Source organism: Aspergillus sclerotioniger, assembly GCF_003184525.1.
Source record: "Aspergillus sclerotioniger CBS 115572 chromosome Unknown BO94scaffold_19, whole genome shotgun sequence".
Taxonomy (NCBI): domain Eukaryota; kingdom Fungi; phylum Ascomycota; class Eurotiomycetes; order Eurotiales; family Aspergillaceae; genus Aspergillus; species Aspergillus sclerotioniger.
Window position 1 is genome coordinate 724,147 of NW_020291009.1, and position 15,549 is coordinate 739,695.

Here is a 15,549-nt window from a genome sequence, read left to right on the forward strand (position 1 = left end):
GTTCTGTTCTTCATGTTTAATTCATATTATCTTTAAGTAACCTACATTTTAGTAAAGCTTAGTAATAATACTTATCTGTACTTACTTATAGATAGCTACACGGCACTATCTAGCCTTACTTCTCTTCTTCTATTCAGATTAAGTCATCTTTAGATAGTCAATAACCTGACTATCTTTAATTCAGTTTACAAGATATATATCAGAACGGGAGCTAAGCTAACAGGAACAGGAAGAAGCGATTCTAGGATTTGATATATTAAGTATCAGTTAGTACGAGTGTTACTCAGTAATAACTAGTCATTATATTAATTATATTGAACACATCGCGAGCGCCTCAGCAGCAGGGCTTGACAACTAAGGAACTGATAGACATGATTGGTCAGCTATAAGAAAGCATCACTGTCTTAAAACAAAAGAACTAGTTACTCAAAGATCACTTATCAGTTAAATCTGTTAAAATCTGATTATTTAAGCTATTTAACAGTAAATAAGCAAAGCTCAGGGCTTTCTTGACCCAGTTAGACTTATACCTTAACATAAACAAGAAAAGCTCAAGAATAAGAAAAACAAGATCTTTTTTATATCTATTTATCTTATTAGAACAGTATTTAATTAATTCAAACCATACATCCGCAAGTAATAAGAAAAGTTAATAAATAATTAGGATAATAATATAAAATAACTTTTTATTAGTTATACCAGATTTAAACAGTATCTTAAATAGATATTCAGAGACATTGATGCAGTACAGAATATTAAATAAAAGTTATAATAATTTAAGTAAATAGGATTAGTATCTGCGTATATTTCAGAATTTTAATAAGTTATTAATTATCTAGACTGGGATAATAATACTTACATCTCACAATTTAAAAAAGGACTTAAGATAGAGATCTAAGAAAAGATTATTTAGCAAGAACAACCAGACACCTTGGCCAAAATAATTAAAGCAACTATAAAGATTAATAATAAGTTATATAACTTTAACATGAAATAATAAGAGGATTAATAGACTAGTGAGTCTATATCTTAACATAATAACCAGCCAGGTTATCAAGCCAATAATGAAAGGTCAGCACAATCTAGAAGCTTGGGATATGAAGATCTCTATAGACTAAAACTAATAGAGCTGAATGCAGCACAGCATCAGACTCAAGAAACTTAAGTATCTAAGAAGAAACTCAAACAGTATAAACAAGACTGCTTATACTTTAGCTACGGCAAAGCAGGTCACCAGTCAAAGAACTGTAGTCAGAAACAGTAACAGCCTTAAAAATAATTAAGGACTACATACCAAGATTAAGACAGAGAAGTCTATAATATCACCGCTATTCAGCATAAAGTTTAGACGGAATCTATAACACAGATATTAGATAGCAAGAAACTATATATTATTCAGCATAGTCAGCTATTAAAGAACAGGATATACCATGATCAGTTAAGATAATAAACTATCTTAGATAAGTTAACAGTATTATCTAATTAATAAGAGGATTAATAATTATCTATATCATTAATTTAGACCACAGAAATTAATAATAACAGTTATAAGCCAGTTTCAAGAAATAATTATCTTAATATAGCTTAAAATAAAGATAAACCATTAGATAAAGAATATAATATACTGCTTAAAGATCTTAAATCTAGTAAGAAGAGACTTAACAAGATACCTGATATTCCTAAAAAACCCTTATCAGAAATTAATAAACTCTGTCTATCATAACAAGACAAGGACAAGAAGAACTAGAAGAATAATTAAGAAAATATTACTTATTAGTTAAACCATATTTTAAAAAAGATCTTAAAGAATCCAGCATGATTCTGTCTAAAGCTTAAGATAATTATACAATATTGCCTATATTAAGATTTAAAATATTGAAAATCATAAAATAAGACTTGGAAACAATATTTACGAAGATGCTCTTATCACCTGGAAATTTATTTAATATATAGATAAAATAATACAGATTATTATTACCAGCTATCAGAGATTAGCCAAAAAATAAATATTACTGGAACAGAGTCTTAATATAATAAACTATATCTGTACATTTATTTCAAAGAAAGTAGAGATTATTAAAAATATAATAAACTTTCTTAACTTATATATTATATAAATATATGCTTAATATACCATAATTAGAAATACATTACTAATTACTGACCTAAGGTACTGGAAGTAGTTAAGACTAAGATAAGTCACTATTTATATAATATCTTTAATTACGTGTGTAAAGGATACCAGAGACACTCTTATTATAGATTAATATATTAATTAATATGTTTCAATAATTAGTATATAATATACTATACAGCAAAGATAAAAGACTCAAGATTTTTAAGAAGATATCTACAGTAGTTAGAACCTAATTAGCTAAAACAGTAATTAACAGCTACAGAATCAGGGCCATATCTGAAAATCTAAGTAATTATATTAGATTAATTAATCCAAGTATTAGTAAACTCTGAAGTAACTAGGAACTTTATATACCTATAATTTATATAATAGCTTAAAATATTCAGATAATAAAAGAAAGAATCTAAACTAATTATAGAATTAAATAGAGAGAATTTGGGAACTCTTGTATTAATAGTTAAGTTAAAAACTATATTTATAACTGTAAAGAATTACTACAAGTATATAAACTTTAATATAATATCTTTAAAATAGTATAATATTATATTAGAGATTCCATAACTCAGGAATCATAATTCATAGATTAATTAGAAGACTGAGAATCTCTAATTTATAAATTATAATTGTTTAAGACAACATTAACAAGAACTAGATATGGAGTCTGGATCTATATAGCCTGTTACTTAACAAGGAGCTAAAGCGAGGACTAAATAACCTAGTAAGAAAAGATTAAGATTGCTATGAAAGTCTAACATGCTAGATATTAAAAGTAACTTAGAGAAAAATAGCATCTCAAGTATAGTTATATAAGTTATAACAGTAATTAAGCCATCATAGAAAGATTGGCTTATAGAATTATTAGAATAAATACTAATAATAATAAAAGAATACTGTAAGTATAGTATTAATAGTTTTAACATAGAGATCAAGATAACTGTCTAAGAACTAAAAGATTTATGGGAACTTCTAGCTGCAGTCAAGAATGATATATAGATTTTATTATAGTATAAAAGATTTAAGAACTTGTTCAAGCAGTTAAAGCAACCTGAATTATCTTAATATAAAAAGTATGATTATATTATTCTTATAAAGAAAAGGAAGTCACTGGTATGTAGAAAGATTTATTTAATATCTAAAAAAAAATTGCAGGCACTATAAAAATACATTAATAACTAGCTAGCTAAAGATAATATCAGGCCTTTAAAGTCATTAATAAAACATGGAGTCCTATTCATACTAAAAAAAGACAGTAGTTTATAACTATATATAAATTATTAACCATTAAATATTATTATAATCAAGGATTAACACCTGTTATCTTTAATTTCAGAAATCCAAGATAAAATACAAGGAATGAAGTGGTTTACTAAACTTAATATTATAAATATATATTATTATATATATATTGTAGAAGATAAAGAATGGAAAACCGTGTTTAAAATAAAGTATAGATACTTTAAATACTTGATTATATTATTTAGACTTACTAATATACTAGCATTATTTCAGCAATATATCAACAAGATTCTTAGAGAATATCTTGATAAATTTATGATTATTTATTTAAACAATATATTAATCTTCTCAAAGACTGAGGAAGAATATGTAAGGTATATAAGACTAATTCTATATAAACTATACTTATATTAGTTATAATATAAGCTAAAGAAGTATAAATTCCATGTACAGAAAACAGAATTCTTGGAATATTAGATATCTATAGAGAGAATCTATACTGAGCAAGCTAAAGTATAAGTCATACGGGATTAACCTTAATCTAGGAATCTGAAAGAACTATAGCAGTTTATCAGATTAATTAATTATTATCAATGATTTGTGGACGGATATACTATCTATATAATATCACTCTTTAAGCTTATAAAGAAGTTAAAGAAGTATCTATAAAAAGAACCACAGCAGAGCATGTTTAAAGATATTAAGCAGTGACTTATCATATCACTAGTACTTGTACAGCACAATCCAGAGAAAGAAATAATTATTGAAATCAATATATTGAACTATGTTATTAGTATATATATAACACAACCTGGAGAAGACAGGAAGCTGAGACTGATTATATTTTACTTAAGAAAGTTGGTTTAAGTAGAACTTAACTACAATATTTATAACAAGGAATTACTAACTATAGTAATAATATTCAAGCAATGAAGGATCTATCTTAAAGAAGTAAAGTATACTGTTATTATAAAGACAGACCATAAGAACTTGACTTACTTCACGATAATTAAAGAGTTGACTAAAAGGCAGGCATGATAGGCTAAGATTCTGTCATAATATGACTTCAGAATCATATACTATAAGAGAGTAGAGAATAATGTTACGGACCCCTGCTAGCTGAACGAACTAGTAAGGCGGACTCGTTAGGCAGAAGGCTACGTCCGGAAGGCAAGGACTCTTATCGAGTAGAATCCTGATCTGAGTAACCTATGAACAAGGACGGTTACACAGCACGTGACCACAACGGACATGTCACTGACACGCTATAATATGGCAGCGCTATGACAGGACATGGTAGTGCTACGACAGGACATGGCAGTGCTATAATATAATATATCAGTAATATAATATATCATGGCGACGCCATGACAAAGGATAGGATATAAGGACACTCTTTCATGTACTTAGCTAGTTCTGTTCTTCATGCTCAATCTAATTATCTTTAAGTAACCATATATTTTGATAAAGCTTAGTAATAACATTCATCTGTACTTACTTACAGATAGCTGCGCGGCACTATCTGGCCTTACTTCTCTTCTTCTGTTTAGATCAAGTTATCTTTAGATAGTCAACAACCTGACTATCTTTGATTCAGTTTATAAGGTACGTATTGGAACGGGAGTTAAGCTAATAGAAATAGAGAAAAACAATTCTAGGATTTGATACATTGAGCACCAGTCAGTACAAGTATTATTCAGTGACAACTAGTCATCATGTTAACTATATTGAACATATCACATGCGCCTCAGCAGCAGGGCCTGACAACTAAGGAACTAATGGACATGGTTAGTCAGCTATAAGAAAGCATCACGGCCTTAGAACAGAAGAACCAGTTACTCGAAGGTTGCTTGTTAGTTAAATCTATCAAGGTCTGACTACCCGAGCTATTTAACAGCAAACAAGCGAAGCTTAGGGCTTTCTTGACCCAGTTAGACTTGTATTTTAACATGAACAAGGAAAAGCTTAAGAATAAAGAAAATAAGATCTTTTTCATGTTTACTTATCTTACTGGAGTGGTATTTAATTAGTTTAAACTATATATCCGCGAGCGATAAGAAAAGTCAGTAAATAACCAGGATAATGATATAAAATAACTTTTTATTAGTTATGCTAGATTTAAACAATGTTTTAAATAAATATTCAGAGATATTGATACAGTATAAAATACTAAATAAAAATTATAATGATTTAAGTAGACAGAATCAGTATCTATATATGCTTCAGAGTTTCAGCAAGTTATCAATTACCTAGACTAGGATGATAATACTTATATCTTATAATTTAAAAAAGGACTCAAGATAGAGATCTAAGAGAAGATTATTTAATAAGAATAATTGGATACCTTGATCAAGATGATTGAAGCAGCGGTAAAGATTAATAACAAGCTGTATAACTTTAATATAAAATAATAAGAGAGTTGGTAGACCAGTGGGTCTATACCTTGACGCAATAACCAGCCAGGTTACTGAGCTAACAATGAAAGGTTGGTACAACCTAGAAGCTTGGAATACAAAGATCCCTACAGGCTGAAGCCCATGGAGCTGGATGCAGCACAGCATCAGACTCAAGAGACTCAAGTGTCCAAGAAGGAACTCGAACAGCGTAAACAAGACTGCTTGTGCTTCAGCTGCGGCAAAGCAGGTCACCAGTCAAAGGACTGCAGTCAGAAACAGCCTCAGAAGTAATTAAGAACTATGAACCAAGATTAAGGCAGAGAAGCCTATGATATCACCGCTATTTAGCACAAGGTTTGGATGGAATCCGCGACGCAGACACTAGATAATAAGAAATTACATATTATTTAGCATGGTTAGCTGTTAGAGAATAAGATATATCATGATTAGTTAAGATAACAGGCCATCCCGGATGAGTTAATAATATTATCTAGTTAATAAAAAGATTAATAATTATCTGTACTATTAGTTTAGACTACAGAAATTAATAATAATAGTTATAAGCTAGTTTTAAGAAATAACTATCTTAGTATAACTTAAAATAAAGATAAACCATCAGATAAAGAGTATAGTATATTATTTAAAGATCTTGAACCCAGTAAGAAAAGATTCAGCAAGATACCTGATACTCTTAAAAAACCCTTATCAGAAATTAGTAAACTCTGTTCATTACAGTAAGATAAGGATAAGAAGAACTAAAAGAATAATTAAGAAGATATTACTTATTAATTAAACTATATTTTAAAGAAGATTTTAGAGAATCCAGCATGATTTTATCTAGAATTTAAAATAATTATATAGTATTACCCACATTAAGATTTAAAATATTAAAAATCATAAAATAAGACTTGGGAGTAATATCTATGGAGATGTTCTTATTATCTGAAAGTTTGTTTAATATATGGATAAGATAATATAGATTATTATTACTAATTATTAGAGATTAACTAGAAGATAAACATTGCAGGAACAGAGTCTTAATATAATAAATCATATCTGTATATTCATTTTAAAAAAAGTAAAGATTATTAGAAATATAATAAACTCTCTTAACTTATATACTATATAAACATATGCTTAACATACCATAATTAGAAGTACATCACTAACTATTAATCTAAGATACTGGAAATAGTTAGAATTAAGATAAGTTATTATTTATATAATATCTTTAATTGCGCATATAAAAAATACCAGAGATATTCTTATTATAGATTAATATATTAACTAATATATTTTAATAATTAGTATATAATATACTACGCGGTAAAGATAGAAGGTTCAAGATTTCTAAGAAGATATCCATAATAGTTAGAACTTAACTAACCAGAATAGTAGTTAGCAGTTACAGAGTCAGGGCCATATCTAAAGATTTAAGTAGTTATATTAGATTAATTAGCCCAAGTATTAATAAACTCTGGAACAACCGGGAACTTCATAAATCTGTGATTTATATAATAGCTTAAGATATTTAGATAATAGAAAGAAAAACCTAAACTAATCACAAAATTAAATAGAGAGAATTTGGGAACTCTCATATTAACAGTCAAGTTAGGAACTGTATTTATGATTATAAAGGATCACTATAAGTATATAGACTTTAATATAACATCTTTAAGATAGTATAATATTATATTAAAGATTTTATGACTTAAGAATCATAATCTGTAGATTGATTAAAAGATTAAGAGTCTTTAATTCATGAATTATGATTGCCCAAGATAACACCAACAAGGACTAGATATAGGGTCTAGATCTGTACAGTCTATTACTTAATATAGAGCTGAAGCAAGGACTAAATAATCTAATAAGAAGAGATTAAGATTATTATAAAAGCTTAATACGCCAGATATTAGAGATAACTTAGAGAAAAATAACATTTTAAGTATAATTATATAAATAATAGCAGTAACCAAGCCATTATAAAGAGATCAGCTTATAGAATTATCAGGATAAGTATTAATAATAATAAAAGAATACTGTAAGTATAGCATTAACAGCTCTAATATAAAGATTAAGATAATTATCTAAGAACTAGAAGATTTATGGAAACTTCTAGCTGCGGTCAAGAATAATATATAGATTCTATCACAATATAAAAGATTTAAAGACTTATTTAAGTAGCTAGAGTAATCTAAATTATCTTAATACAGAAAGTATAACCATACTATTTCTATAAAAGAAGAAAAGTTACTAATATATAGAAAGATTTATCTGATATCTAAAAAGAAATCACAGATACTATAAAAATATATTAATAACCAGCTAGCTAAAGATAATATCAGGCCTTCAAAGTTACTAGTAGAATATGGAGTCCTATTTATACTAAAAAAGAACAGTAGTTTATAGCTATGCATGGATTATCAGTCACTGAATATTATCATAATCAAGGATTAATACCTGTTATCTTTAATTTCGGAAATATAAGATAAAATATAAGGAATAAAGTGGTTTACTAAACTCAATATCATGGATATATATTATTATATATATATTATAAAAGATAAAGAATAGAAAACCATATTCAAAACAAAGTACAGATACTTTAAATACTTGATTATGCTATTTGAGCTTACCAATACACCAGTATTATTTCAGTAATATATTAATAAAGTTCTTAGAGAATATCTTGATAGGTTTATAATCACTTATTTAGACAATATATTAATCTTTTCAAAGACTGAGAAAAAACTACAGTAGTTCATTAAATTAGTCAACTACTATCAATAATTTGTGGACGGATATGCCATCCATATAACACCACTTTTCAAGCTTATAAAGAAGTCGAAGAAGTACCAGTAGAAAGAACCACAGTAAAGCACGTTTAAAGATATCAAGCAGCAACTTACCACATTACTAGTACTTGTACAGCATAATCCAGAAAAAGAAACAACCATTGAAATCAATATATTAAATTATACTGTTGGTATGTGTATAACGCAACCCAGGAAAGATAGAAAGCTGAGACTGATTATATTTTATTTAAGGAAGTTAGTTTAAGCAGAACTCAACTACAACATTCATAACAAGAAATTACTAGCTATAGTAATAATATTTAAATAGTAGAGAGTCTATCTTAAAGAAGTAAAGCATACTGTTATTATAAAGACAGACTATAAGAACTTAACCTACTTCACAACAACCAAAGAATTGACCAAAAGGCAGGCATGATAGGCTAAGATTCTGTCATAATATAACTTCAGAATCATATACTGTAAGAAAGTAGAGAATAGACATATAGATATGCTGAGCCGCAGGCCAGACTATAAATTAAGTAAAAAGACTATTAAACCGGCCATTCTAAAGCAAAACACGGATGGATTAATAAGCTATAATAAGACTAACTTAGCAGCAACATTAAAAATAGATAGTAATCTAATTAAATAATTAGCTAAAGATATAAAAAATAATAAAATACTCTAAGAAATGAGCAAAGGCTTACCAGACAAGATTATTATTAATAAAGATAAACTAACGTACTTTTACGGATTAATCTTTATATTAACCGTGATAAGAATAGAGATTATGGCTAGATACTATGACAAACCACTTAAAAGTTACTTAGAAGTAGAAAAGATAACTGAATTAATCACAAAAAATTACTATATTCTGAATCTTAGATAGAAAGTATATGATTATATTAGATAATATAAGACTTATATCAGGAACAAGCCTGTGAGATATTAACCTTATAAATAAATATAAGTACAGAAAACGCTACAGTAACCATAAGAATAGATAATAATTAACTTTATTAGTCTATTACTAGAATCAGAAGGATTTAATACTATCATAATCATCACTGATCACTTTACTAAATATATCTATCTTATATTAAGCAAGATAATAATAATAGTAATACAGATAGTAGAATTATTTCTAGAAAATATTGTTATATACCATGAGATATTAAAGTACATTATATTAGACTAAGACAAGTTATTTATCTTAAAGTTTTGGAGATCACTCGCAGATCTTATAAGAATTAAAGAATAAATAATAATAGCTTATTATTTGCAGATGAATGAGTAAATAGAAAGAATTAATCAGATAATTAAACAATATTTAAGACACTACGTGAACTATTAGCAGAATAATTAGATAAATCTATTATTAATAATATAGTTCTTATATAATAATATCAGTTACTTAATTATTAGAGTCTTATTGTTTTACATTAATTACAAATATTACTCAAGGTTTCTGGAGATGCTATTAAAAAGGTAGTAAGTTATTAATATAGCTAAGAATATTATTATATTCATGGGAAACATGTATTTATAGTTATCCCAAGACATTGAGTTCATGAACTTATATAATAAGATATATTACAATCATAAATATAAGAGGAAACCTGATCTTAAAAGAGGAAAGAAGATGTTTCTACTCCGCAGAAATATTAAGATAAAATGATTAAGTCAGAAACTTAATCATCACAAGCTAGGACCATTTATTATCAAAGATAAGAAAAGACTAGTTAACTATAAGTTAAGATTGCTAAAATCAATGAGCAAAATTTATCCAGTATTTTATATCTCATTGTTGGAACCCGCACCAAAGAATGTTAGAATTATAGAAAATATAGAGATTAATAATAATATAAAGAAAGAATATAAAATTAAAAAGATCCTAGATTATAAGAAGATTAGCAGCAGATTGCAGTATCTAGTAAAATAAGTAGAATATGATATCTCAGAAAATATATAAGAACTTATTAAGAATTTAACAGACTGTTACTAGCTTATGAAACAGTATCACTAGTAGACAGGTCAAAACTCGTCCAGAAAGAAGGAGAGCCAATAAGTTAAGACAAACTAAGATCAAGCTCAGATACAGTAATTAGTTTAACATCTTCCGCAATAATATTAATCTTAATCTTAGATATTATAACTTACTAATCACACAGTCTTATTTATATCTTATATTTCTTTTATTCTTGCTTCTCAAGCTCTTCCAGCTTCCTGATTTCCTTTATATCATGAACTATAAAATCACTAGCTCGTTTTTATAATAATCATTTCTGTTTCCACAATCAAAAAAGTTTTGCCAGGATAACTTCTTCTTTCTTTTTAATAAAGTTTTGAGCCTTGACTAAACACTTCCACTCAGTATCAGAGAAGGAAGGATCAGGTATTTTACAACAGACACTATTTATTTTAATATATTTATTACAGCAGTCAGAATTTTCAGACTTGATGTAAACCTTATGAAGGTGAATACAGCACTTATAAAGAAAAACCATAAGAAAACCTTTATTCTTAATCTACTGGTAAAGACTCTTCTTATAAACAGAAGAACTAAATAATATGGTTAATAATCTGAACAAAAGTTTTTAGGAAATGATACTAAACACTCATCTCAGAAGAGAGGCACTGCACATTTATGTTCCTTGGGAACAAGAAACCTTGAAGGAGGGGAGTGGTGTTACGGACCCCTGCTAGCTAAATGAATTAATAAGGCGGACTCGTTAGGCAGAAGGCTACGTCTGAAAGGCAAAGACTCTTATCAAGTAGAATCCTGATCTGAGTAACCTATGAACAAGGACAGTTACACAGTACGTGACCACAACGGACATGTCACCGACATGTTATAATATGGCAGTGTTATAACAGGACATGGCAGCGCTATGACAGGACATGGCAGCGCTATAATATAATATATCAGCGACATAATATATCATGGCGATGCCATGATAAAGGATAGGATATAAGGACACTCTTTTATATACTTAGCTAGTTCTGTTCTTCGTGCTCAATCTAATTATCTTTAAGTAACTATATGTTTTGATAAAGCTTAGTGACAACACTTGTCCGCACTTACTTACGGATAGCTGCGCGGCACTATCTGGCCTTACTTCTCTTCTTCTGTTCAGATCAAGTTATCTTTAGATAGTCAACAACCTGACTACCTTTGATTCAGTTCACAAGGTACGTATTGGAACGGGAGCTAAGCTAACAGGAACAGGGAGAAGCGATCCTAGGGTTTGACAAATAAATATATAGATACGTTGAGCCGCAGGCCAGACTATAAATTAAATAAAAAGATTATTAAACCAGCCATCCTGAAGTGAAATATAGATGGGTTGATCAGCTATAATAAGACTAATCTAGCAGCAATATTAAAAATAGGTAGTAACTTAACTAAGTGATTAGCTAAAGATATAAAAAATAATAAAATACTCTAAAAAATAAGTAAGGACTCACCAGACAAGATCACCATCGATGAAAATAGACTAGTCTATTTTCATGGATTAATCTTTATACTAATTATAATAAGGATAGAGATTATAGCTAGACATTATGACAGACTGCTTAAGGGTTACTTAGAAGTAGAAAAGACAACTAAACTAATCACAAGGAATTATTACATTCTGAACCTTAGATAGAAAATACGTGATTATATTAGATAATATAAGACTTATATTAAAAATAAGTTTATAAAGCACCAGCTCTACAGATAAATATAAGTACAAGAAGTATTACAACAGCCATAAAAATAGATAATAATTAACTTTATTGATCTGTTACCAGAATTAGAAGGATTTAATATTATTATAATCATTATTAATCATCTCACTAAATACATTTATCTTGTACTAAATAAGATAATAATAATAATAATATAGATGGTAGAACTGTTTTTAGAAAATATTATTATATATTATAAAATATCAAAGTATATTATATCAGATCAAGATAAACTATTTATCTTAAAGTTCTAGAGATTACTTACAGATCTTATGAAAATAGAAAAATAAATAATAATAACTTATTACCCATAGATGAATGGGCAAATAAAAAAAGTTAATCAGATAATTAAATAATACTTGAGATACTATATAAATTATTAATAAAATAATTAAATAAACTTATTATTAATAACACAGTTCTTATATAACAATGCTAGTTACTTAATTATTAGAGTCTCATTGTTTTATATTAATTACAGATATTACCCAAGATTTTTAAAAACATTATTAAAAAGATAGTAAGTTATTAATATAGTTAAGAATATTATTATATTTACAAGAAATATATACTTACAGTTATCTAGAGATATTAAGTTCATGAATTTATATAGTAAGATATATTATAATCATAAATACAGAAGAAAACCTGATTTTAAAAGAGAAAAAAAGATATTCCTACTCCACAGAAACATTAAGATAAAATAATCAAATTAGAAGCTTGACCATCACAAGCTAGGACCATTTATCATCAAAGACAAGAAGAGACTAGTTAACTACAAGTTAAGGTTATCAAAATTAATGAACAAAATTTATCCAGTATTTTATATCTCATTGTTAGAACCTGTACTAAAGAACATTAAAATCATAAAAAACGTGAAGATTAATAATAACACAAAGAAAAAATATAAAGTTAAAAAGATCCTAGACCATAAAAAGATTAGTAATAGATTATAATATCTGGTAAAATAAGTAGAATATAATATTTTAAAAAATATATAGAAACTTATTAAGAATTTAACAGGCTGTTACCAGCTTGTGAAACAATACTATTAGTAGATAAGTTAAAATTCGCCTAGAAAGAAGAAGAGCCAATAAGTTAAGATAAACTAAGATCAAGCTCAGATATAGCAGCTAGTTTAACACTATCTGTAACAGTATTAACCTCAGTCTCAGATATTATAACTTATTAATCGTGTAGTCTCGCTTATATCTTATATTCTTTTTATTCTTATTTCTCAAGCTTTTTTAACTTTTTGATTTCCTTTATATTACAAGCAATGAAATTACTAGCTTATTTTTATAATAACTATTTTTGTTTCTGTAATTAAAAAAGTTTCGCCAGAATAATTTCTTTCTCTTCTTTAATAAAATTTTAAGCCTTGACTAAATACTTCCACTCAGTGTTAGAGAAGGAAGAATCAGGTATTTTATAATAAACACTATTTGTCTTAATATACTTACTACAGTGATTAGAATTTTCGGATTTGATATAAACCTTGTAAAGATAAATACAGCGCTCGCAAGGGAAAACTGCAAGGAAACCTTCATCCTTAATCCGCCGGTAAAGGCTCTTCTTACAAACAGAAGAACTAGATAACATGGTTAACAGTCTGAACAAAGTTTTAAAAAACGATACTAGATACTCACCTCAGGAGGGAGGCACTGCAGATTTATGTTTCTTAGGAATAAGAAACCTTGAAAGAGGAGGAGTAGTATTACAGACCCCTACTAGCTGAACAAACTAATAAGACAGATATATTAGACAGAAAGCCACGTCCGGAAGACAAGGACTCTTATTAAGTAAAATCCTAATCAGAGCAACCTACAAACCGGGACAGTTACACAACACGTGACCATAACAGACATGTTACTAACATACTATAACATAGCAGCGCTATAACAGAACATGATAGTACTATAACAAGACATAGCAGCACTATAACATAATATATCAGTAACATAATATATCATGGTAATACTATGATAAAGGATAGAATATAAAGACACTCTTTCATGTACTTAGCTAGTTCTGTTCTTCATGCTCAATTCACATTATCTTTAAGTAATCTATGTTTTGGTAAAGCTTAGTAACAACACTCATCTGCACTTACTTACGGATAGCTACACAGCACTATCTGGCCTTACTTCTCTTCTTCTGTTCAGATCAAGTCACCTTTAGATAGTCAACAACCTGACTATCTTTGATTCAGTTCACAAGGTACGTATCGGAACGGGAGCTAAGCTAACAGGAACAGGGAGAAGCGATCCTAGGGTTTGACATATTGCTCCATAAGCTGGTAACAGTTTGTTAAATTCTTAATAAGTTTCCATGTATTTTTTAAGATATCATATTCTTCTTATTTTACCAGATATTGTAACCTGCTGCTAATCTTCTTATAGTCTAAGATCTTTTTAACTTTATATTCTTTCTCTATGTTATTATTGATCTCCATGTTTTTTGTGATTCTAGTATTCTTTAATACAGGTTCTAATAATGAGATATAAAATACTGAATGAATTTTACTTATTGATTTTAGTAATCTTAACTTATAGTTGACCGGTCTCTTCTTGTCCTTGATAATAAATAGTCCTAGCTTGTAATGGTCAAGCTTTTAACTTGATTATTTTATCTTAATATTTTTATAGAGTAGGAATACTTTTTTCCTTTTTTTTAGATTAGATTTCTTTCTATATCTATAATTATAGTACATCTTACTATATAAATTCATAAACTCAATATTTTAGGATAACTATAAATATATGTTTCCTATAAATATAATAATATTCTCAGCTATATTAGTAACTGGTTACTTTCCTAATATTATTTCCAGAAACCTGGAATAGTAACCATAATTAGTATAGAACAGTAAGACTTTAATAATTAAATAATTAATATTATTATATAAGAACTGTACTATTAATAATAAATTTATTTAATCATCCTGCTAGTAGTTCATGTAATGTCTTAAATATTATTTAATTATCTGATTAATCCTTTCTATTTATCTATTTATTTGCAGGTAATAGATTATTATTATTTATTCTTTAATTTTTATAAGATCTGCAAGTGATCTCCAGAACTTTAAGATAAATAACTTATCTTAGTTTGATATAATATACTTTAGTATCTTATAATATATAATAATATTTTCTAAAAACAATTCTGCTATCTGTATTATTATTATTAATATCTTACTTAGTATAAGATAAATATATTTAATAAGATAATCAGTGATAACTGTAATAATATT